The sequence below is a fragment of the Sus scrofa genome, chromosome 5 (genome assembly GCF_054392235.1).
Source record: "Sus scrofa isolate SSC_HxYL_T2T_F1_AM1 chromosome 5, Sscrofa_HxYL_maternal_Yorkshire_Landrace_v2.0, whole genome shotgun sequence".
Lineage (NCBI taxonomy): Eukaryota > Metazoa > Chordata > Mammalia > Artiodactyla > Suidae > Sus > Sus scrofa.
The window spans coordinates 80,785,400-80,811,410 of record NC_139387.1 but is presented as its reverse complement, the minus strand read 5'-3'; the positions used below and the strand labels follow the sequence as shown (position 1 = coordinate 80,811,410).

At 42.7% G+C, this 26,011-nt stretch overlaps 1 protein-coding gene across 2 annotated transcripts in view; it reads left to right on the top strand.

Moving 5' to 3' along the window:
- The window catches only part of PRICKLE1 (prickle planar cell polarity protein 1), a 118,852-nt gene that overhangs the window by 46,761 nt on the left and 46,080 nt on the right, over nt 1-26,011 (top strand). The window lies entirely within an intron of this gene.

Here is a 26,011-nt window from a genome sequence, read left to right as displayed (position 1 = left end):
GGATGAGGTAGAGGGAAAATCTGCTATTAAAATATTTTTAAAACAAGATGAAATATTGGATGGTATTGTGAAAAAATGATATTAAAAACTCTAGTTTTATGACCTCACTTGCTTTGACAGTATAGAGAAATAAAACCAAAGGCCACAAGGACTGTCCCTCTGTGAAATCTAATGCTGTCCCAGCCACGCTCTCCATGCTTCACTCTCCGTAACTCTTTTCTCTCCCTCTGCCCCTGGAATGACACGGATGGAGTTCCCACCTGTGCCACTTAGGCCGTTGCTGGTGTTCCTGGGCATGTGCCATCTTCCCCTCAGAGCTTGCTTGCTTGCTTTTCTTTCTTTCTTTTCTTGTTTGGCCTCCCTATAGCGTAGGGAGTTCCGAGCCAAGGATCAGATGGGAGCCACAATTGCAACCTGTGCCTCAGCTGCAGCAACACCAGATCTTTAACCCACTGTGCCAGGCCAGGGATCACACCTGTGCCCTGGCGCTGCAGAGACGCCACCAATCCCATTGTGTCACAGCAGGAACTGCAGAGCTTCATGTCTTGATAAGATAAGGTAACTGTACCAACCTCGTGAGGACTGTGGCCAAGCTAGAACCTGGTAGACGGGAAGTGCTGTCCACACATCCAGGGTCAAGCCTGTTTCTCTTTGCTCTCGGCTCCCCTCACCCTGTGATTGGAGGGGCTGGAGTCTGTTACTGATTAGCACTCTCATACACACCCCTTCGATGAAAATGCGTGCACCACGGTCTCGAGAGAAAGGTCAACCTGACACAGGGAGTGCGCACATCGGACCCCCTCTCTCCTGACTGTGCTGATACTCAAGTCCTTTGGCTGATGATGGGCATCTGGCCAGCCTTGGTGATTGTCGCTGGGGTCATTTGCCCTTGTTCCTGATAAGGAAAGCAGTTCTTGCTCTGCCTCAGTCAGTTGTGCTCAGAAAAAGAGGAGGTAGCATGATTCTTGTGTAGGCCACACCCAAGCTAGATAATGACGGACAAAAGCAATCCTCTTTGTGCACTGAATACATAGATGTTCGCTCTATGCAATATGAATTATATATGTAATGGCCAACTTCTACTTTGTTCTGGGCTATCTGGACCTCACTTCAGTAACCGCATGACTGAGCGTTTTCTCCTGGAATGCTGGATCCAATGTTATTGCCTTAATTTGGATATGTTTCTTAAGACTGTACGTCAGTGTCTTTGAATCATTTTCTCTCTTAACGGGGCTATAGAGCAGTTCCAGGTGAGCAGATTACATACTTGTTTTCTTTTTTTTGGTCTTTTTAGGGGTGCACTCACAGCACATGGAGGTTCCCAGGCGAGGGGTCGAATCGGAGCTGTAGCCGCCGGCCTATACCACAGCCACAGCAACGCGGGATCCGAGCCGCGTCTGCGAGCTACACCACAGCTCACGGCAACACCGGACCCTTAACCCACTGAGCAGGGCCAGGGATCAAACCCGCAACCTCATGGTTCCTAGTCAGATTCGTTAACCACTGAGCCACGACGGGAACTTCCCCTTTTGTTTCTCTTATAAGTAGATATTTTGTATGTCTTAAATACAGACACAAAGTAAGGAACTTGATGAGAGTGAAGGAAAATATTTCATGGCCCCTGAGCTATGGTAAATCCCTTTCAGATCTAATAAAAATAGTTACCATTCATTTAAAGCTCACCATGTGCTAAATGCTTATTTACTATGTTAAGTGCCATATGATCAGTATTGCATTAAATGCTCCCAACAGTCCTATTCTCATTCCCATTTTACAGATGTAGAAACTGAGTCTTAAAAAGGCAGCTATGTTTAAAAATGTTTCTGAGGCCAACATGAAGAGTGGAGAATTTGTACACAGGCAGTGACTCCAAACAAACTCTCAGCCATCCCACTGCTGCCATCATCTTTGTCAGAGCAGCCTGCTCTCTTTCTGGAGCCGGGGGTGGGTACATGCTGTCATTTAGCTCGCCCTCCCCAAAGCAAAGTGGGAGTTTTAGGAATCTTAGCAAAAACTTTTATTGGCTTAGGTTGCATGGCATAAATAAGTGTATTTTTGATTTAACTCACAAAGGATTTCCACCTCTTAATGTGTCCAAGATCTTAAACCAAACCTGGGAGATTCATGACGTCCACACAGTGTCATTCCTGATTAACTTGACAAGGTGGCATGATTTTATGCTGTACTCATCGCAGTTGGTTTTCTTACGCCAGCTCGAATGCCAGCTGGAAGAGATATCAAATATTCTTCTCTGGGACATTGGATTGTAATTAAAGGGCTTTTCTGTTCGACTGCTTCTTTTACTTTCTCTGAAGTTCAAAATCAAAACCAGAACTTGAGCATACTTGACATTTCTTTCAGTCTTGTGCATTAATAAAACTTTTTCTGGTTGCTTTATAAGGAATACATTTAGAAGGGCACAAAGGACTCATTTCTTTAAAGGCTTAAGGCATTTTTAGATACAAAAAAAATGACTGAACCCTTAAACCTAACTGCAAAGGTCCTAATTAATAACGTAATAACTGACTCTAGCATATACTAATCACTGACATGTCTAGGAAAATGGAAATTGCTGATGGAAAGCTATGATAAGAATTATAGAGCTGCCTGCTCATACCAAGACAGCTGTCAGCTGTCCCATTAAGAAAGGGTGCTCTCTGTTTCCAGGGTAGGAAATAAGGTCACAGTAGTATAAAGACAGATAAAATTTGATTTGGTGTTATTTTTGTAAATATTTTAACCACTGTCCAATTTTGGACAGAGCTTGGATGTTCAGATGTATGTACTTTCAGGAGGCTATTGAGCATCCATTTAGCTATCAAATATACCTTATATATTTTTCTTAATTAAAAATTATATTAAGTATATGTATTTTAGAACAATTTACAATTCTTTTTAAAGGCATTAGGTAGAATTAATCACCATGTATTTTCTTGAAGCTGACATAGTACAGCTACCAGTATTTCAATTTGGGGACATCAGAGGCAATGAATGATTAAGTCAAAGAACTAGTGTCTTTTAAAAAGAAAAAGAGGAGTTCCCATCGAGGCTCAGTGGTTAGCGAACCTGACTAGCATCCATGAGGACACAGGTTCGATCCCTGGCCTCACTCAGGGGGTTAAGGATCCTGTGTTGCTGTGAGCTGTGGTGTAGGTGGCAGATGCAGCTTCAATCTGGTGTTGCTCTGGCTCTGGCATAGGCTGGCGGCTGCAGCTCTGGTTCGACCCCTAGCCTGGGAACCTCCATATGCCATGGGTGCAGACCTAAAAAGACAAAAAACAGTTTCTTTTTTCTTTTTTCTTTCTTTCTTTCTTTCTTTTTTTTTTTTTTTTTCTTTTAGGGCCCACCCACAGTACATGAAGATTCCCAGGCTAGGGGTCCAATCAGAGCTGCAGCTGCCAGCTACGCCAGAGCCACACCAATGTGGGATCCAAGACACGTCTTCGATCTAAACCACAGCTCATGGCAACGCAGGATCCTTAACCCACTGAGCAAGGACAGGGATCAAGCCTGCAACCTCATGGATACTAGTCAGGTTCATTTCTGCTGAGCCACAACAGGAACTCCCAGAAACTGTTTCTGTGTGCATTGTGGTTATTTGCACGAAATGTAGTGCATTTATAGGTAGGAAAACCTACTCCTGATAAATCCAACACTGTGCAGTTGTGATGAGGGCTAGGAAGAATAAGATGTGGTGCTCTATCTAGAGGAGTTTACAATCTCATTAGAAAGACAAAAGCATCATTAAATTATTCGGACACTAACCCTGGCGGTATTAACTTTGGTACTGAGCGAGAATCTTGACACTCCAGACTCCGGGTGTGGTCCTCAGACCCAGCACAGTTCTGTGGCTGGAAGCTTATGAAGACTGTAGAATCTCAAGCCCCATCCTGACCCAGTGTATCAGAATCAGCATTTTTACAAGATCCCCAGGTGGATACTATGCCTGTTAAAGCTTGAGAAATGCTGAGCCGGGTAAATGCAAGTAGTGTGTTTTAGACCCCACAGCATGGTCCACTGAACTTTCTGCACTGATGGAAATAGTCTGTCATCTTTGCTGTCCAGTATGAGATCCACTAGCTCATGTGGCTGTGGGTACTGGAAAAGGAGGTAGTGCATCCGAGGGGCTGAATTTTTTAATTCTGAATTTAAGTTCAGCCTGTAGCTTGTGGCTATAGTACTGGACAGTGCGGGAAAGGAAAGAGCCCTGGATTAAGAATCAAGAGTTCTGGCACTTTGCATCATGGCTCAGCGGTTAACGAACTTACTAGCATCCGTGAGGACGTGGGTTCGATCCCTGGCCTTGCTCAGTGGGTTAAGGATCTGGCATTGCCATGAGCTGTGGTGTAGGTCGCAGACACAGCTCGGATCCTACATTGTTGTGGCCGTGGCACAGGCCAGCGGCTGCAGGTCTGACTTGACCCCGGCCTGGGAACCTCTATGTGCCATGGGTGCAGCCCTAAAAAAGACCAAAAAAAAAAAAAAAAAAAAAAAAGACTCAAAAATTCTGGAGTTCCCGTTGTGGCTCAGTGGAAATGAATCTGACTGGTATTCATAAGGATACAGGTTCGATCCCCGGCCTCACTCAGTTTGTTAAGGATCTGGCATTGCTATGGCCATCGCATAGGCCAGTACCTATAGCTCTGATTCGACTGCTAGCTTAGGGACCTCGGTATGCTGTGGGTGTGGCCCTAAAAAGACCCAAAAAAAGAGGGTTTTTTTGGCGGGAATGAGTGGCATTTTTATTTTTTCATTTTTTTATAATGCTTTTTATTTTTTTCATTGTAGTTAGTTGACAGTGTTCTGTCAATTTTCTGTGCTATAGCAAAGTGACCCAGTCTCTCTCTCTCTCTCTCTCTCTCTCTCTCACACACACACACACACACACACATTCTTCTTCTCACATCATCCTCCATCATGTTCCATCACAAGTTTTAATACTTGTTTTAACACTAGCTGTATGAACCGCCTTACCTTCCCTTTGCCTCAGTGTGGTCACCTGTAGATGATGGGCTCAATTAGATGATCTTAAAGGTTTTGTGGGGGTTTTTTTAGCATTGCTATTATAAGACTGTTTTTGTAAGAGTTCCCATTGTGACTCAGCAGGTTAAGAACCCAACAGAATATCCGTGAGGATGTGGGTTCGATCCCTGGCCTCGCTCAGTGGGTTAAATATCCCCTGTGGCCACAAGCTGCAGTGTAGGTCACAGGTGTGGCTCGGATCCAGTGTTGCTGTGGCCTAGGCTGGCAGCTGCAGCTCCAATTCGACCCCTAGTTGGGGACCTTCCATATGCCACAGGCGTGGCCCTAAAAAGAAGAAGAGAAAGAGACTGCTTTTGTTGAAAAAAATGCTTCTTTGAACACCCGAGTCTTGAAGTGGACATGCCACACGAAGAGCATGTCCTGGGCCGTCATCAAAGCAGGAAGGAAAGTTGGCTTTATCAAGTGGTGGTTCCACAAAGGAGGAGAGCATAGTTTGGTGCTTGGCACATGCAAACTATTCAGAAAATGTCTTATTCCTGCTTTATCCCCAAAGCCTGTCACTGTCTAGTACATGAATGACTCAATGTGGTGCTTAAATGAATACTCACATGGTCAGAGTTGGTATCCAAGTCTGTGACTTGGTGCACATTGCTGGGTTTTGCTTTTTTGTTCCTTGGTGCATTTATTCAAGAAGAGTCTCAGCTCAGGCCCCAGTTAAGGCAAAAGCCGATCATTCAGGAGGCATGTTTGTGTTGAGTGAGGTGTTTTAATGTAGCAACACCTAGCTAGCATCTTTCTGTTGAGAGGTTGTAAACAGAAGAATAGAGAAACAGCTCTGGAGGTGGATTCCGGGTATTTTTACCAAACAGTGTTAAGAACATCCACCCCCACTAAATATGGATGAAATCCAGGATTTAGTCATGAAACTTAATGAGTCTTCACAGCACATAGGGCAAAAACCCTACACACCTGCACAGCAGGTGAGGCGGAGGCCCCCCGTTTGAAGGCTTGGCACACCCCAGAAGCAGGGAGCCCTTGGTTGGTTCTGGGGCCCTGGATCCCACGTTTGGCAGGCAGTTCATGCCCACCCCTCACTAAAGAGGGAGCCGGATGTCGAACTGATCCGGGGAAATACGGTAATGTGCCAGGAAGAGAGAGGAGCTGACGGGAACAAGAGTGGTAAAAGGCCAGGAAGATTGCACAGGGCGCTTTCGCTTTGTAGCAGCTGGGGGTATTTTTAACCTTGAGGTGTCCTCCCCGCCCCCTGACATGCTGTCCTCAGGTTCTGGATGGATGCCTTTCTTCAGCGACTTAATTTCTGGAAGCAGACCAGAGTCCACTCGGATCCCTGCAGTTCTGCTTTTAAGCCTTGCTGCCCATCGGTGCTGTGTTCCCAGTGCCGTCTCTCATCTCAGGGGTCTCCCTGTCTTTGAGCCTCCGCACGGCTGAGCCTTACTTTATGCAGTTCAGAGGAAGGTGGTCATGTCTAGACCGGAGAACCGAGACTTTCTTTAATCAGGCGCTGCTCTTACTGCGCTGAGTTCAGTGTGTAGGTCAATCATGATGCCGCAAAGCTCATCCGGGCTTCCTCCCTTTTACCCCCAGAGTAGCCGTGAATTCCAAGGGGGAAAGGGACCTTGTCTGGTACATTCGCATATTTCTGCACCTTCACCTGGAGTCTGGCACACCTTAAGTGGCCAAGAACTCTTTACTGGCTGCTGGCCGTTTGCACCTGCATCTCAAAGTTGCTCTTTCCACTTTGTTCGCTGCCTGCCACCCAGGAGGAGGAGCGAGTTTTACTCCAGCCACCCAACTGTCTCAGGTTTCTCAGGGGTCACATAATTGAGGCGCTCTCAGACCACTGAGCTGCCCTTTTGACTAATACTGGCCTTACTTTGGCCTCCATTTCTTTTCTTTTCTTTCTTTCTTTTTTTTTTTTTCTTTGCAGCTGCACCTGCAGCATATGGTAGCTCCAGGGCTAGGGGTCGAATCTGAGCTGCAGCTGAGCCCTATGCCACAGCCACACTGGATCTAAGCTGCATTTGTGACCTACACCACAGCTTAACCCTCTGAGCTACACAGGGAACTCCTGGCCCTCATTTCTATACCATCTGATCTGACTCTGATCCACACTAGGTCTCTTTTTGGTTCAAAAATTCAACTCTAAATGGCTTCTCCTGGAGTTCCCGTCTTGGTGCAGTGGTTAACGAATCCGACTAGGAACCATGAGGTTGCGAGTTTGGTCCCTGCCCTTGCTCAGTGGTTTAACGATCTGGCGTTGCCGTGAGCTGTGGTGTAGGTTGCAGACGCGGCTCGGATCCCGTGTTGCTGTGGCTCTGGCGTAGGCTGACGGCTACAACTCCGATTCGACCCCTAGCCTGGGAACCTCCATATGCCTCGGGAGCGGCCCAAAGAAATAGCAAAAAGACAAAATAAATAAATAAATAAATAAATAAATGGCTTCTCCGCAAAAGAGACCTCGTGAGTTCATTCACTGGAAAGTGTTGGCTGCTAGTTTGTTTGAATCCACATGTTCCGTGATTCATAAGGATGCTACCTCTGCATCGCCAGGCACGTTTTTCTCTGGACTGGCATCACTCGCAGACAGATCCCCCAGCATGGAGGCGGGGTGCACACCGGCCGCTGTGACCATCTTTCTCAGGCATTCAGGAAAGTCCTACATTGAGGTCAGATGCCCTCAGCTAGATACCATCTCTGAGCCAGATACTGGCCAAGGGGATGGAATGTTCCAGTTGCCTGAGTTTGAAGGGTCCTGTGCTCAGCCCTAAAGCCAGGGCTAGGTCTGCCCCTCCAAAACCACTTTGGCCTGAGAGTCGGGGAGGGATTGTTGCCCAAAGAAAGCAGTCTCTTCCCAGAAAAAAAAAAAAAAAAAAAAAAAAAAGGCATGTCAGGAAGACGAACCTGTAGATCTCTAGAACGGCTGCACATGTTTTTCTTTGTCCTTTCTTCCTTTAGACATTAGCAAATGTGGCCTTTAGTGTCCACAAGATAGGTTTATCCTTCTAGGAACATAAATCTCAGTTTCTTTGTATTTTTTCTCCAGTATCTTCTTTTAAAAAACGATTCCTTTAAAGGACAGACGAAACTTTGCAGAACAGATGCTGACTCACAGACATTGAGAAACTTACAGTCCCTGGAGGAGACAGTTTGGGGGGGTGGGGGAATGTGCTTGGGCTGTGGGATGGAAATCCTGTGAAATCAGATTATGATGATCATTATACAACTACAGATGTGCTAAATTCAAAATAATAACTAACATTTTTTTCAATAAAAGGGTTTCTTTCCTCCCTAAAAATAAATAAATAAATAAAGGTTCCTTTTGCCTCCAGTGCTAGGAGCCGTGGACATCAGGGTGCAAAACTTGGAAGGAGAGGCTGTTCACCAAAGAGGTGCTCTATTAGCAGATCCCTGCTCTGCCATTTACAAGTCATATCCCCTCAGATAAGGTACTGACCTCCCAGGGGCTCCATCACCCCCACCTCAAAGAGCTTCTCTAGGAATGAATCCATGATTGGGTGTAAAGCTCTTAGCACGTACCTGGCTCATCAGAAATGCCGAATGCATTTTATCTATTGCTGTTCTTGTTAATAATAACAATGAGAGTTTCCGGGTGGCTCAGCAGGTTAAGGATCCAGTGTTGTTGCAGTTGTAGCTTGGATTTGATTTCTGACCTAGGAACTTCAGCATGCCATGGGCATGGCCAAAAATAATAATAATGGTAATAACAGCGACTGTGCTTACACACTGTTGCTGGCCTCTCTGTGAGACTCCCACAGGCAAAGAAGCTCCAGGATTCTTCCCCTCCCTCCCACAGCCCAGCCAACTTTGGACTTGCTGAGTGCACCTGACACCCCCCCACCCCCCCCCCCGCCGCCACCATCCATCCGGGGTCAGGACACACACCTCTGCAAGAAGGCACTTCTCTCCCCTTTCTCACCTTCATCCATCAGGTCTGAGCATCGATGGCTTTGTCCTCTGTCATTGGAGAGGGCTTTCCTGACCACCGCTCCCCTCCAGCCTCCATCTATTCATTTCTTTCTTTCATAGCACTCTCTTCTTTCCCTTCCCATCATTTAAAATTATTTTTGGTTTTTTAAAATGTGTTGGGGTCTTTCTCTTAACTGATGCAAGCCCCACTGTGGGAAGTAAGCAGGAGCTCAGGAAATATTTCTCAAAAATGTCAAGGGTTTTCGGAACCTACCTAAGGGTTATGGGCATTTTGTGGCATACAGTGAGCGGTGCCAGAGGGCCACACAGTGCAGAGCTCAGGAGGCGGTATATTGAGGGAGATGGTTGAGGAGGAAACACGGGCTAGTTTTGTCCTAAGAGCCTTTTCGGGGGGGCAGGGGATCCAATACAGGGAAGAGGGTCAAGAGAACAAGCTCTCTGCTCCAGGAAAGTGAATGCTAAGCATGCAACCTTCATTTCAGCTTAGCCTCACTTTTTCAAAGTGGACTTTGTGTTTCACATATTTGGCAATTTTATGTATTTTCTCTTTTTTGTGTACGTGGTTTGGGGGTACAAGGAGGTGTTGATCTCATTGCCTCTTTATTATACAATTCCCCAAGTACTTTGAATGGAAACTTTATAAATAATGGCTATTTATAACTGTTGTCTAGACTTAACAAATGGTTATTTAACAGGCAATGAAATCATTTACTCACAGTGCTTATACTGTAATTACACACACCACATTGAAGGGGCACATGTTAGGGCTCCTGCTCAAAATATAAGTCTTGTTCATAGTGGTGAATTACTCTCTATGGACAATGAAATTTGTATTTCACTCGTATGAAATACAAAACAAAGACAAATACAGTTACTTTTTGTTTTTCTTTTTTTTTTTTTTTCTGTTTTTCTTTTCTTTTTAGGGCCACCCCTGCAGCATATGGAAGTTCCCAGACTAGGGATTGAATCGGATCTACAGATGCCAGCCTACGCCACAGCCACGCAGGATTTGAGCCACATCTGTGACCTTCACCACAGCTCACGGCAACAGCGGATCCCTAACCCACTGAGCAAGAGCAGGGATGGAACCCGCATTGTCATGGATACGAGTGAGGTTCATTACTGCTGAGCCACAGTGGGAACACCCACAGTTACTTTTAAGGGATCAAATTCTTAGAGTCCAATATCTAAGGTCATCGTACATCTGGTCAGTGTGGATTGGAACATATTAACAGCAACATTTATTAACTTAGTAATAATACAGGTTTATTGTAAACGTTTAGAAAATACAGAAGAGAAAAAAGAAAATAAGAAAACAACTATAATCCTGCTTCCTAGAATAACTCTGTAAACAAAACATTTCCGCATGTACTGTCCTCTGCTTTTTTTCTCCTATTCATGAATTTTTAAAGCTTATAATTAGAATCATTCTGTACTTATGTCATATAATTAGTTTTAAAATTGTCTTGTATTGTGAATGACCTTTGGGTCTAAACATTGTCTGAAACTGCACTGTTCAGTACTGTCACACAACAGCATGGGCTGTCGATCATGAGACCTGTGGCCAGTTGAAATTAATATGTGCTGTAACTGCAAAAAACATCAAATTCCAGAGCCAGGACAAAAAAAGGGAAGACGCCTCATTATTCATTTTTATATTGATTACATGTTGAAATATTGAGTTAAGTAAAACATTCATAAAAATTAATTTCACTTTTTTGAAAACTTTTTTTCATGAGCCTACTGGAAAATTGAAAGTTACAGATATTGTTCATACTCTGTTTGCATTGGACAGCGCTGGTCCTATGGCATCATTTTAGAGCTGCAAAATTTTATGCCACATGAATATAATAATTTAACCAATTCTTAGTCCCATCATGTTGCAGCTTCAGGGTACTTCTTATTTTTCAGGATTTTGTTTTGTTTTGTTTTGTCTTTTCAGGGCTGCATCCATGGCATATGGAGATTCCCGGGCTAGGGGTCCAATCTGCGCTCTGGCCACCAGCCTACGCCACATCCACAGCAACACCAGATCAGAGCCGTGTCTGAGACCTACACCACAGCTCACAGCAACACCAGATCCTTAACCCACTGAGCAAGGCCAGGGATCAAACCCGCGTCCTCATGGATATTAGTTAGGTTCATTAACCACTGAGCCATGACGGGAACTCCCTTATTTTTCAGTATTAAAAACTGCTCTTGGAAGATCCCCCTGCAGAAATCTTTTTGAACATCCCAGATTTATAGCTAGAAATAGAAATACTGGGAGAATAGAAATTTTTAACTGAGAAATAATGTTATAAGTAAATGAAGTAAAAAAAACAACACATATTTGTTTCTCATTTATCATTCTCCTTTTAGAGAAAGATATGCTCTGATCATTAGCAACTGCTAATTTTACATTAAATCAAAACACCATGTCAGCTGTATTCAAAATTAGCTATGACTAGTTATCTTTGAAAAATCTGCCCTGAACTATTATGTTTTATGTGAGTTGGAAAAGGTTAAGGATTGAACTCAGCATTATTCTTCATCCTGAATTAAAACACATATACTTTCTCAGGTGTTGATTGTAGGCAAATATGAAATGGAAAATATTAACAGTATATAGAACAGTGGAATACTACTCAGCCATAACAAAAAGTAAAATAATGCCATTTGCAGCAACATGGATAGAACCTAGAGATTATCATACTAAGTCAGACAGAGACAAATACTGTATTATATCACTTATATGTGGAATCTAAAAAAAAAATTATACAAATTGCACAACAGAAACAGACTTACAGGCATAGAAAACAAACTTATGGTTACCAAAGGGGAAAGTTGGGGAGGGTATAAATTACGAATTTGAGAGTAACAGTATATTTCAACAGTATATTAATTGTACCTTTAAAAAAAGTATTAAAGGCAAAACAAACAAAAAACCCCACAAAGCAGAGTTCACGTGGTGGTGCAGCAGAAAGGAGTCCGACTAGGAACCACAAGGTTGTGGGTTCGATCCCTGGCCTCACTCAGTGGGTTAAGGATCTGGTGTTGCCATGCACTGTGGTGTAGGTCACAGATGTGGCTCAGATCCTGCGTTGCTGTGGCTGTGGCTGTGGTATAGACCACAGCAGCTGTAGCTCTGATTGGACCCCTAGCCTGGAAACCTCCATACATCACAGGTACAGCCCTAAAAAGCAAAAAAGCAAAAAAACCCACAAAAACACAAAAACAAAACAACACAAAGCCTTAAGAGGAGTTCCCATTGTGGCTCAGCAGGTTAAGAACCCCACATAGTGTCCATGAAGATGCACGTACAATTCCTGGCCTTGCTTAGTGTGTTAAGGATCTGATGTTGCCACAAGCTATTATGGTGTAGGTCTCAGATGCAGCTTGGATCTGGCATGGCTGTTGCTGTGGCCTGCAGCTGTAGCTCCAGTTTAACCCCTAGCCTGGGAACTCCATATGCTGCAAGTGCAGCCTAAAAAAAAAAAAAGCAACAACTACAAAACCATAGGATATTTAGCAATAAGGCATATATTCAATAGATGAAGTTGTGCTTTTCTTGTAATATAAACTGGACAAAATACACTGAACTTTTTGCATCACGTGGCCAATAGATCCTCTGTAAGACCTTCCTTCCTTCCTTAAGGTTTTTGCACTTTGTAGTTTTCTCTAGTGTCTTAGGGATTCTTAGGAAAAATGTCAGGAACCTTCAGGAGTTGCTGAATGCTTGTTCGTTTCCCCTGGGGAGTATTAAAGAAAATGCCAATTCAAGAAAGAGCTTATGTTTGACTCGGCAAGTTAGCATTATTGAGGATTTATTGGACTAAACAGTGACTCGCATATAATTTAAGGGGGAGTGATTCATGGCATTTCTAACGTATAAAATAAAGAGTTTCAGGTTCTCTGTCAGTGTTTCATTTACAGTGAGGGATTAAATTGTCTACCAATGGAAGAAGCAGAAATGAAAATCCATCATTTAATCCAACTTGGCAAATTCTTCCTTTGTCCTAACTTTATTTTTTTTAATTTTACAGAAGTGTAGTTGATTTACAATGTTGTGATAATGTCTGCTGTGCAGCAGAGTGACTCAGTTATACATATATATTCTTTTTCATATTCTTTTCCATTATTGTTTGTCACATATTGAATATTATTCCCTGTGCTATACAGTATGTCCTAAGTTTTTTTTAATTTTTTATTATTGTTGGTTTACAGTGTTCTGTCATTTTCTTCTGTACAGCAGTGACCAAGTTATACACACACACATATATATATATATTCTTTTTCTCACACTGTCCTCCATCATGTTCCATCACAAGTGATTAGATGTAGTTCCCTGTGCTATACAGCAGAAGCTCATTGCTTAGCCACTCCAAGTGCAATAGCTTGCATCTACTAACCCCAAACTCCCAGTCTATCCTACTCCCTCCCCCTCCCCCTTGGCAGCCACACATCTCTTCTCCATGTCCGTGAGTTTGCTGCTGTTCTGGAGATAGGTTCATTTGTGCCGTATATTAGATCCCAGATGTAAGTGATACCATATGGTATTTGTCTGTCTCTTTCTGACTTACTTCGCTTAGTATGAGAGTCTCTAGTTCCATCCATGTTGCTGTGAATGGCATTGTTTTGTTCTTTTTATGGCTGAGTAGTATTCCACTGTGTATATGTACCTATCTTCTTACTCCATTCATCTGTCGATGGACACTTAGGTTGTCTCTGGGTCTTGGCTACTGTGAATAGTGCTGCAGTGAACAGAGGGGTGCATGTATCTTTTTCAATGACAGTTTTGTCTGGATATATGCCCCGTAGTGGGATTGCTGGATCATATGGTAGGTCTATATTTATTTTTCGGAGGAACTTCCATACTGTTTTCCATAGTGGTTATGCTAATTTACATTCCCACCAACAGGGCAGGAGGGTTCCCTTTTCTCCACATCCTCTCTAGCGTTTGTTGTTTGTAGACTTACTAATGATGGTCATTCTGTATGTCCTAACTTTTAATCTGAAGAATTTGAAGAATCAACCCTACCTCCATGAAGCAGATACTCCAAACTAGATGTTTCTCCTTATAAGTGAGGGGAGAAGAAAAGACTGGCGTTCAATAGGGCAGTATTCAGAACTACAAAAAAGAATTTTTACTTCCTAAAGATAATGTTTTCTAAGTCTCTACCATCTATACATTTTGATGATTATTTAGTTGCTTTATCTTCCCTCCAGAGTAGGTAATCATCCAAGATAAAAATATTCACATAGCTCTTCTATTTCTAATTTGCAATAAACCTTTCCCATCTTTGCCATCCTATTGCAAAAGAGAGTTTCTCCATTTATTCATTTAAAAATGAGTCTTGGGCTTCTCATTGTGGCTCATGGGTTAAGAACCTGACATGGTGTCTGTGAGGATGTGGGTTCCATCCCTGGCCTCACTCAGTGGGTTAAGGATCCAGTGTTGCTGCAAGCTGGGGCGAAAGTCGCAGATGTGGCTCAGATCCAACGTGGCCGTGGCTTAGCTCTGATGTGATCCCTAGCCCAGGAATGTCCATATGCTGCAGGTGCAGCCCTAAAAATACATACATGTATGCCTACATACAGACATAAACAAAAATGAGTCTTCGGTGGAAACCATCTTTTACAGACTTCCCTGTGTGCTTCTCAGCAAATGTATGCGAAAGCTTGGGATAGTTACCAGTTTTGGATCAGATAGAGTGGCAAGAGATTTGAGATGACAAGACTTCTCTAGGAATCACATTTGTATCCTATGGTGGCATTTGCAGTAAAGGGCTAGTATTTTATTTCATATAAACAAGTAGCAAAGTACAAGCACTTCATCCTTACTCTGACTCTAGCTTGATTTTTCTGTATCCCAGGTAAGTGGCCAAGCAGCTACCATTTCGCCAATTAGAAGTATGAAAAAACTTTTTAAAGGTCATTCATTTAGATTTCTTTTTACTTGTGTATATAATTAACAGCTTAGTTTAATTCCATATTAAATCTTTGCCATCTGCAGGATTATCATGCCATAGTGACATAAAAGTCCCTTGGGAACGTATTTAATTGAGTAATTAAGAGTACAGAAAATGCTTCGAGAAATATTTTGATTACAAAGAAACTCAAAGTAAAATATAGAGTTTTAAAGGACTAGAAACTTTTCCTAATTAAAAAAAAAAAAAACACCTTTTTTTTAGTGTAATTTTATAAGTGTTCCCATGTGTAATGCCACAGAGCAGAAGGTCTAAATTTGACACATTCATTCATTAAAAACAAAAATCACAGAGGAAGAGGAGCTGTTTTCGGGGGAAGCTTCTCTTAGTGGAGGTGCTTTAGAGGCAAAGAGCCACCTGTTGGTTTTCTCATGAAGGTTTATTTGAGATGCTACAAGGACTATTTTCTAACTATGATGATAGAGAAGCAGCTGTCAGTCCTCTTGGAAAATGAGCAAGCACAGCTCACGCATGTGTTCATATAGATTTCACGTACATCATAGGTACGTGATTATTATTTCTTGATTTTATTCACACTCAGTGGATTCTTTTAAAAAATAATGTTTCAGAGCAGCTTTAGCTTCATAGCACAATCAAGAGGAAGGTACAGAGATTTCCTACATACTCCCTGCTCCCACACATGCATAGCCTCTCCTGTTAGCAGCATCCTGGCGGGAGTGCTACATTAGTTACAATTAAGGAGCCTCTAGGGACACAGCATAATCCCCCAGAGCCCCTTGTTTACATTACAGGTCCCTCTGGGTGTTGTACACTGTATCGGGTGCAACGACGTGTGCTTATTATTACAGGAGACAGAGTATAGTCTCTGCCCTCAAGATCCTCTGTGCTCTGCTCTCCCCCAAGTCCTGGCAGCCGCTGATCTGTTTACTGTCTCTGTAGGTTTGTCTTTTCTAGAATGCTGTATTGTTGGAATAGTACAGTATATAGCCTTTTCTGATTGGCTTTGTTCACTTAGTAATAATGCCTTTTAAGTGTCCTTTCCGTCTTTGCATGGCTTCGTCGCTCCTTTCTTTTTGTGCTGAATCATATTCTACTCTCTAGATGTACCACAGTTTATCCATTTACCTATGGAAGAACATTTTAGTTTGTTTTCAAGTTTTGGCAGTTATGGATAAAACTGCTGTAAACATCCATTTGTATATAGTTCTCAACTCCTTTTGGTAACTACCAAGGAGTGTGATTGCTGGATCACATGATGGGAGAATATTTAGTCTTGTAAAAAACCAGCCCACGATCCAGATTCTTCTATCCATGATTTTGTACTTGAATTCTCTGCTTCTCAACCACATAACCTCTCGCTACTCTCTAGGCAGGAAGATAGATGCCTGGATTTCTTGGGAAGAGGCATTTATCCTCTCCTTGTCCTTTGTGGGGTTTTTTTGTTTGTTTGTTTTTTAGGGCTGCACCCACAGCATATGGAGGTTCCCAGGCTAGGGGTCTAATCGGAGCGGGTGCTACCGGCCTACGCCAGAGCCACAGCAGCACCAGATCCTTAACCCACTGAGCGAGGCCAAGGATTGAACCTGCAACCTCAAGGTTCCTAGTCGGATTTGTTACCACTGCGCCACGATGGGAACTCCCCTCCTCGTCCTTTGTGATGGACTTTGGTCCATTGGTAGTAGTGACATTTAACATCTGTTGAGCACGTACTGTGTAGCAGGCATGGTGCTTTACATAAATTATAGTTTTTATTGGTATTGATATAGGTGCCATTATTGTCCCAGTTTTCCAGAATAGGAAATGGAGCCCCGGGGAGGTGGCACAGCTAGTAACTGACAGAGCTGCCATGTGAACCAGGTCTTGATAGTTCTAGAGCCCATGTCTATAACCACTGTGCCTCACTATCTTCCAAACATCCCTTCTAAAAAGGATCATGAATGGATATAGAACTTTCAGATACATGTAAAAAATTTTAAACAGTAATTGTTACTAATGATTTTTACCTGTTAATTTAACTTTAGTTGTTGTTTTGTTCAGGAAAACTTTAACCCTACCGTTGGATTAGTAAGACAAATTAATTTAAAAAAGGATTACATAGAAGTTCCCGTCATGGGTCATGGCTCAGTGGTTAACGAATCTGACTAGGAACCATGAGGTTGCCGGTTCAATCCCTGCCCTTGCTCAGTGGGTTAAGGACCCGGCGTTGCCGTGAGCTGTGGTGTAGATTGCAGACATGGCTTGGATCCTGTGTTGCTGTGGCAGTGGTGTAGACAGGCAACTACAGCTCCAGTTAGACCCCTAGCCTGGGAACCTCCATATGCCATAGGAGCAGCCCTAGAAAAGGTAAAAAGACAAAAAATAAATAAATTAATAAATAAGGGTTTCATAGCTAACATCCAGGTGCTTGCTCTTAGCTGGCCCTTTGTTTTCTATAATTTGTGGTGTTTCAGAATAGCCTTGATTTTCATAATCACATATTCCCTACAAAACATGTTGTAGAGCTGCTATGTTAGAGATGCACTTGCTATTTCAAATTACCTGTGTTGCATAGGCCTTTTTTTAGTGGAAATAAAATTAGCTTGAAGATAGGAAGTGCCTTTTATTAGCTCATCGAAGCCATGGTCAATTCAATTAAAGTGTTAAAATATATTTCAGAAGAAAGAATGTTTAGGGTCATAAATTAATTCCACACAGTTGTTCCTAAGCACTTCCTGTTTACCTGGGACTGGGTATTGTGTTTGGCACTTTGAAGATAAATGTTATTTACCAAATGCCTAGTGAATAAAAACTTGCTTTAGAATGCTGTGTTTGACATCAAAGATCTTTATCCTGAACTTTGCGGCTGACAAGGTTTAATTTCATTTAAGTATGGGATAGGAAAGTCTTAGAGGTTCAGTTGGATAGGAGTTGCAGGTTTATACAAACCGCTTGTTTCGACTGTGTTTCTAGATGCATATCTGCCTATACTACGTAATATGACCCCCAGATTTTTACCCTTTGATACACCAAGAGAAGTTGTATTTGTAATTGGGCATTCCTTGAGCCGTCTGAAACCCCATGCATGTGAAAATCCATTGCTTCTAACCACCTTCTTTCTTTCTTGGTTGTTTGAAGACTCAAGAAAGGAGGTTAGTAGCAACTTATTATTTCAAACAAGGTTGGGAACAGATGCACTAGTGTGAAAAGAAGTTTATTGAAATATTTACCAGGTGACCTCTTTGTAAAGTAGCCGTGAAAAGGAGTTCCCGTCGTGGTGCAGTGGTTAACGAATCTGACTAGGGACCATGAGGTTGTGGGTTCGATCCCTGCCCTTGCTCAGTGGGTTAAGGATCCGGCGTTGCCGTGAGCTGTGGTGTAGGTTGCAGACCTGGCTCAGATCCCACGTTGCTGTGGCTCTGGCGTAGGCTTGGCAGCTACAGCTCTGATTCGACCCCTAGCCTGGGAACCTCCATATGCCACGGGAGCGGCCCAAGAAATGGCAAAAAGACAAAAAAAAAAACGATAGCCGTGAAAAGACCTAATTCCCTGTGTCTTATTCACAATTCGGGAGTTGCCTCTGCATAAATTGGGCTAGAGGGAAAGTCAGAAAATGGGCATCTCACTTAACCTTTGAATGCCTGTTCCAAGTTTAAAAGGGGCTTTAAAAAAAAAAAAGCTTTCTTGGAGTTCCCTTATGGCACAGTGGGTTAAGGATCTGGCATTGGCACTGCAGCGGCTCGGATCGCTGCTGTGGTACAGGTTGGATCCCTGGCCCAGGAATTTCCACATGCAGGAAGGAAAAAAAAAAAAAGGCCTACTTTTAAAATCACCTTTCAGCTAACACAAATTGCTTTGGGTCATGGGCAGTCTTTGTATTAAAGTGGGTAAGGATAAAATGGATGGAGTAGTACAAAGCTTGCTTTCTTTATGAGAATTCACTGAAAATTCCTAGGTCACTTAAGATCAAATTTATGTAATATATCCACTTAAAAATAACTTGGCCAGTTTCTTGTCTTAAAGAAAGATTCGTTTGCTAATGGGGAAAACAAAGCTTTGTTCTGCCACCAAAATAATATTTGGTGCTGTGGTGGGTTTCCCATGGCAAAGTGCCCTATGGGGTACAGAGGAAAGGAGCATTAATACGGCCGGGACCCTAATCCTGCCACATGTACATGGCTCTCTTTTTCAGATTTTTAGGGCATTTTTTACACTGTTAAATTTATTAAAACAAGATACCTATCAGATAAGTGTACTTTCTCTTGTCACGTTAGGTGGTAATTCTGTGGCCCCTGCTGTGATACCATTTAGAAACCAGGTTTACAATGCCAGACTTGGAAATTTCAAGGCCAAAATATAGCCTGAATCATCTAAGTACAACACAGTAAAATTCGCCCTGCTTTGATCCAGTTCTATTGCAGATGGACGGTCGTCATTTAATTCCACGTTTTTCTAGTGGGACAGAGAAAGTAGAAAGTGGAAGTCCTAAAAACCAAAACAAACCTGATTTCACTTGAAATATTTAGGTAATTAGAGCCAAATTAGATTGTTCTGAGGGTAGTCGTCTCATTCTTTACTGTTGGCTTATAGAGGCAATGGCTTCGTAGCAGACATGCTCAGTGCTGGGAGAAATGCGGCAGATTGCAGATTCTTTCTTCTGAATGTTAGCTGGTTGGTTAACTTCTACTGGTAATCCTTCTTTTAAAAAGTTTATTTCATTTTATTTTTATTAGAGTATAATTGATATACAGCGTTGTGTCAACTTCTGCTGTACAGCATAGTGGCCTAGTCATATATCTATATATACACACATACATACACATTCTTTTTTTTCTCATATTACCTTCCACGTGGTCTTTCCCAAGGGATTGGATATAGTTCCCTGTGCTGTACAGTAGGGCCTCCTTGCCCATCCGTTCTAAATATACGAGTTTGCATCTACTAACCCCAAACTCCAGTCCATCCCACCTCCTCCCCCTTGGCAACCACAAATTTGTTCTCTATGTCTGTGAGTCTGTTTCTATTCTGTAGATAGGTTCATTTTTGCCATTTTTAGATTCCAGATATAAGTGATATCATATGGTATTTGTCATTCTCTTTCTGACTTACTTCACATAGTATGAGAATCTCTAGTTGCATCCATGTTGTTGCAAATGGCATTATTTTGTTCTTTTTTATGGCTGAGTAGTATTCTATTGTATATATGTACCACATCTTCTTAATCCATTCCTCTGTCGATGGACATTTAGGTTGTTTCCATGCCTTAGTTACTGTGAGTAGTGCTGCAGTGAACATATGGGTGCAAGTATCCTTTTGTATGAAAGCTTTGTCTGGACAGATGTGTGGGAGCAGGATTGCGAGATCATATGGAGTTTTATGTTTAGTTTTCTGAGGAACCTCCATACTGTTTTCCATAGTGGTTGGACCAATGTATGTTCTCCTACTGGTAATCCCTCCTAACTGCAGTCCATCCCCAAGCATTCTGAATTACATTGTCATTTTAAAAGTCTTCTTCTTCATCCGTTAACTGTCTACCTAATAAGGAAAGGCAATGTTCCTCAAAATAAGGTTTGAAAGGATTTTTGCCGTCATTCTTTTGACTTTCAATTATATCATCAGTATCTGTATTAATACCATATAAATTGCTTAGATTATAAGGAATGTCTTTAGCTCATTTATCCTTCTCTCAATAGCTACAAGCCTATACGACCACATCGTGGCATTATATGTGACTCCAGTTGCACACATATGGAAATTTCTCTGACGCTTATGTTCAGACTTGCCAGCTGAAACCAATCAACGGTTTGATGCTCTGCCTAAATTAAAGAACTTTTTTTTTTCCCTAAGTTACAAACCTTTTGAATTGCAGGTGTATTGTTAGGTTAACGTACTTACTAACACATTAAGTGCAGCCTCAATCCAATTAAAGCAATATAAAGGATTATTTGGCCTGGATCCTGTTCACAGCATCTCCCCAACTGTGCTAAGCACTTTTCACGCATCATCTCATTTAATCCCCAGCACAACTCGGTGAAAGGAATTGTACGTTTCCATTGCGTAGTGGAGGCAAATGAGGCCGAGAGAGAATGAGATGGCTTGCCCCCCATCACGGAGTTACTAAATGGGAGAGCCAGCCCTCTAACTCAGGGCTGCCCTTCTGCAGCATCCACTCTGTTACTATTCTTGTACATTGTCCACCAAGGCCCCGTGTATTAGGTTATGTTGGAAAAGGCACAGAGAGGTTCAGTTGCCAGTGTGACTTGGGGGCTGACCCGTCTATGGCCCTGTGGAGATTCCATGTGACTCTCTCAGCGCCAACAGCTCCAGATCCACCACAGAGCTGGTTACCTGTGGATATATGTTGACCTTATATTTTGTCCAAACCTAAACACTTGAAAGGATGAAAGAGAGTGTTGTCAATAACTTTATGTGGAAAGGAGGCATGAAGTAAGATTTTCCAAATTCAGACGGGGCGTGCGGTTAGCTTACAGAAGCAGGGGTGGTGGGGAGGGCACACGCCGTATCAGAAATTCAGGGGAAAGGCACCATCCTGGGTACTGCTACTGATGGGTAAGAAGATTGAAAAATTCTGGTTTAGATCCGTATTTCTCAGCTGTTTGGGGGTGGGGGTGGGAGCAAGGGGACATACCCCCAGAAGGCAAAGATTCCCAGGCCAGGGATCCAACCCATAACACAGCAGTGACAACGCCAGATACTTAACCTGCTGAGCCACTAGGGAACTCCCCTCAGCTGTTTTGAAAAGCACATGCCTTTGTTGCTAAACACATAGGTGTTCCTTTCATGTTATTTGAATTGCTAAGTAAACATTGGACAAAAACCCTCAAAGCCACAGGAGAGTTCTGCTTTGTTTCCAAACTGCCCGACTCCACGTTACTCCTTGTGGCCACTTCACGAGGTGTGTCCTCACCTTCCCCATCAGGGGCCTAGCGTTGTGTAAAGCAGGCTGGTGTAAGGGTTCATCCAGCCGCGGATTAAGCAACAGGATAGGCCCTTTTCCTAAGTCTAGGAATGCAGTTTTATTACCCTCCCCAGCCCTGATCAATAGTCACTCACCAAGATCAAAGGGCTCAAGTTGATCAAGTGCATTAAGCCACAAAAGTCTGAAGGATCCCTGTCTCTTTGGTGAAAGTCTCAAGCTCGTGTTAAAAATTCAGTAAATGCCTCTCAACCACCTAATGGAGGTAGTAGTTTCGTTCCCCGAAGGCTATTTAAGAATTGGTCATGTTAAAGACATTTTTCATTTTTAAACATGGTAATGATTACTACTGAGGGTTATATACGTGAGAGAGAAAGAAGTTAATCCTTCTTTCAGCATTTCAGGGAGGACCTTCCAAAATAAAGCAGAGACTTATCAATTATGAAGCCACCGTGCATCTCGTGGCAAGCCTACTGCTTTATATGAGTGATCATTTTTTGCTGTTTACGCCAGTACCGTTATGCTGTCGGGGCTATTACTGCCCCCCTTTCAGAGACGAGGAAGTCGGGGCACAAGGAGGTGGCACTACTGGTGAGGGGCTAGGCTGCCATGTGAACCAAGGCCCCAAGATTATCTTGTTAATGAGTACAGTTTATAGTTTTTTGGAAGACTGTAGGGATAGCATTGCTAGTTTTTTGAGAAATACAAGATTACTCCTGCCTCCACCAGTGCATGTTGCCAAATATATTTCGGGATCGTTTAACTGGATGCTAATCTTGAATGCGGTTCAGTTTTAAATAAAAATGGGATTAAAATTCATCTTACAGCTTTTATATAGGTGAATTCAATCATGTTTGCATTTTAAAACTGGAAGACAGATGCGAGGGCAAATTTAGAAAAATTAAGGACCACTGAACTATTTTTAACACTTTCAAAATAAGTTGGCAGCTGTTGCGTCGACACTTAAATAACTTTGCTTGGTTAAAAAATAAATCCACAACATATGGATTTCAGCATGTTGTATATTTATCGTTAGCTCTTATTAGGGAAAGGCACACCAGTAAAAAAAAAAAAAAAAAAGAAAAAGAAAAATTCTTCAAGGTGTAAAAAGTTGTCCTTGTTAATGGGCAAGCTATCATGATATCAAATCTGCCCTCAAAAACGTCTGATGCTTTTCATTTAACTAACTTTTTTTTTTCTTTTTTTTTTTTTGGTCCTTTTTTTAAATTTTTTGGGCCGTTCCCATGGCATATGGAGGTTGCCAGGCTAGGGGTCCAATCGGAGCTGTAGCCACTGGCCTACGCCAGAGCCACAGCAACTCCAGATCCGAGCCACATCTACAATCTACACCACAGCTCATGGCAATATCAGATCCTTAACCCACTGAACAAGGCCAGGGATCAAACCAGCAACCTCATGGTTCCTAGTTAGATTCGTTAACCACTGAGCCACGACGAGAACTCCTCATTTAACTAGCTTTTACAGTAAGACCAGTTTTCTGGCTAATGGAAGGAAGGTACCTTATTAGGCTGGGTTTTAAATTCTCTTATTTTTAGAATTACAAACTCTAATGGAGAAGAGACATTGTGAGACCTTTTTATTCCCCTTTCATGCTCCAGAAAGTCACGTCTATTCAGTGTGTAGAAAGAAACCCATCTATTATGTAGAAAAAACATCTTTCAGGCTACCGAAGTCCCCACTCTCCTTGTTAAGTGTCCAGTGAGGTATTTAAGGACACATTTGCCTCTTATTAACTGCAGTTTCTTTCTTTTTCCTTTCAACTCAGACCTCCAGAGCTGCAAGGTGACCTTGCGCGAGGAGGAGACAGTGAGGCTGGTATTTGAGGATGACCTTAAAAAGGAATCTATAGAAAAAATGCAACAGGAACCACTCATTAAAGATGGCAGATGAGGAGTTCCCATTGTGGCGCAGTGGTTAACGAATCTGACTAGGAACCATGAGGTTGTGGGTTCGGTCCCTGCCCTTGCTCAGTGGGTTAACGATCCGGCGTTGCCATGAGCTGTGGTGTAGGTTGCAGATGCAGCTCAGATCCCACATGGCTGTGGCTCTGGCGTAGGCTGGTGGCTCCAGCTCCAATTTGACCCCTAGCCTGGGAACCTCCATATGCCACAGGAGCGGCCCAAAGAAATAGCAAAAAGACAAAAAAAAAAGATGGCAGATGAAACATACTTTTATCCCTGTATTCTTTCAGAATTTCACTAAAATGACAGTCAATAAATTATTTTTTGAAAGGAGATAACCTGGGAAGTTCCCTGGTGGCTTCACAAGTTAAGGCTCTGGCATCGTTACTGCTGGGGCTCAGGACACTGCTGTGGCGCCGGTTTGATCCCTAGCCCCAGAACTTCCATATGTTGTGGGCATAGCCAAAAATTTTTTTTAATTTAAATTAAAAAAAATAAAAATAAAAAATGAAATAACCCACAAAGATGAGAATGGGAAAGAAGAAAATAACACATTTTGGAGGCTGGAGGCAAAAGCTGCAGTCACCCTCATATCCCTGGGTTCTGCATCCTCAGAAACAGAAGGCTGATTATAAGGGACTTGAGTATTCTTGGATTTTGGATTTGTGAGGCGGGGGGGAGCGTCCCGGAACCAATTCCCCGTGGACACCTAGGATGGACAGTAATTGGTAACTGACTTCAAAGTCCCAAGTAGACCGATCCTGATCTAGAAGTGGAGAAAATTGAGATGCAACCTCTGTTATGCTCCAGACCTCCCAAAAGGCTCAAGAAGGTTTATCCTTGGGTGAGAGTAGAACCGAGGCTCTCTAGCTTGTAACATACCAGGCATGGCAGAGGGAGGAGCCCTCACCAAAACCAGAGGATTCAGGTAACGCACCTCAACTTCCCTTCTCCATCATTCAGCCAGGTATCATCCTGTAGGCAGGAGCTGTGGAGTCTTCCCTGGAGAATCTGGTTTGCCAGAAGGGGGAAACAAAACGAAAGATACTGACTTTGGGCTTTCCTTTATTATCTTAGTCTAGAGTGAAGACAGAGTCAAGAAGCTCCCCTCCCCTGTCTCCATTCTCCCAAATACAGATGGTGTCTAATCAGCCTTTTAGTGTCTCACTCTAAACTATGAATGGGTCGCCAAGGATCATCAGACATTGGAAGAAATACCTACTGTGAAATGAACAGAGAGAAAGAAGAGATAGAACAGGTACTACCCAGGGAGAAGAACATAAGAAACAAAAAACCATTCACCAGAAATCTTGGAAGCTGCAATAATAGAAAAATCTCTTAGAAAGTAAAATAAAAACACTAAGAAATGCAAAGTAGAAGGGAAAAGATAGGAAAATTAGAAGCCAGGTCCGGGGAGCCAACCTCTAAATAGGACATAAAAACCGAGAAAAGAGTGTCATCAAAGAAATAATTCCATAAATTGTCCTGAACTAAAGGACATGAATTTATGGCCTGAAAGTCCCACCATATACTCCACACAGTGTGTAAAAATAGATTAAACATGAGAGACATTTTCAAGTAGTCATTATTAGAATGCTAGGAATATAAAAGGTCCTAAAACTTTTCAGGGAGGGAAAAAAAAAAAACACAGGTTTCAAGGATAAAAAATCAGAATGACAACACTGGAAACTAGAAGACGGCAGAGCAGTGCCTTCAAAATTCTAGGGAAGGGACTTGCGGTTTGGCACAGCAGAAACGAATCCAACTAGGATCCATGAGGATAAGGGTTTGACCCCTGGCCTGGCTCAGTGGGTCAGGGGTCCAGCATTGCCATGAGCTGTGGTGTAGATCACAGATGTGGCTCAGGTCGTGTGTTGCTGTGGCTGTGGTGTAGGCTGGCGGCTGTAGCTCTGATTGGACCACTAGCCTGGGAAGAACTTCCATATGCCACGGGCACAGCCCTAGAAAGCAAAAAATAAAATAAAATAAAAATTCTGGAGTTCCCGTCTTGGTGCAGTGGAAACAAATCTGACTAGGAACCATGAGGTTGTGGGTTCGATCCCTGGCCTTGCTCGGTGGATTAAGGATCCGGCGTTGCCTCGAGCTGTGGTGTGGGTCGCAGACGTGGCCTGGATCTGGCGTTGTGGCTGTGGTGTAGGCCAGCGGCTATAGCTCCGCTTGGACCCCTAGCCTGGGAACCTCCATATGCTGTGGGTGCAGCCCTAAAAAATAAATAAATAAATAAATTCTAAGGAGAAATCAGTTTGGGCTTAAAATTCCGTAGTCCATCAAAG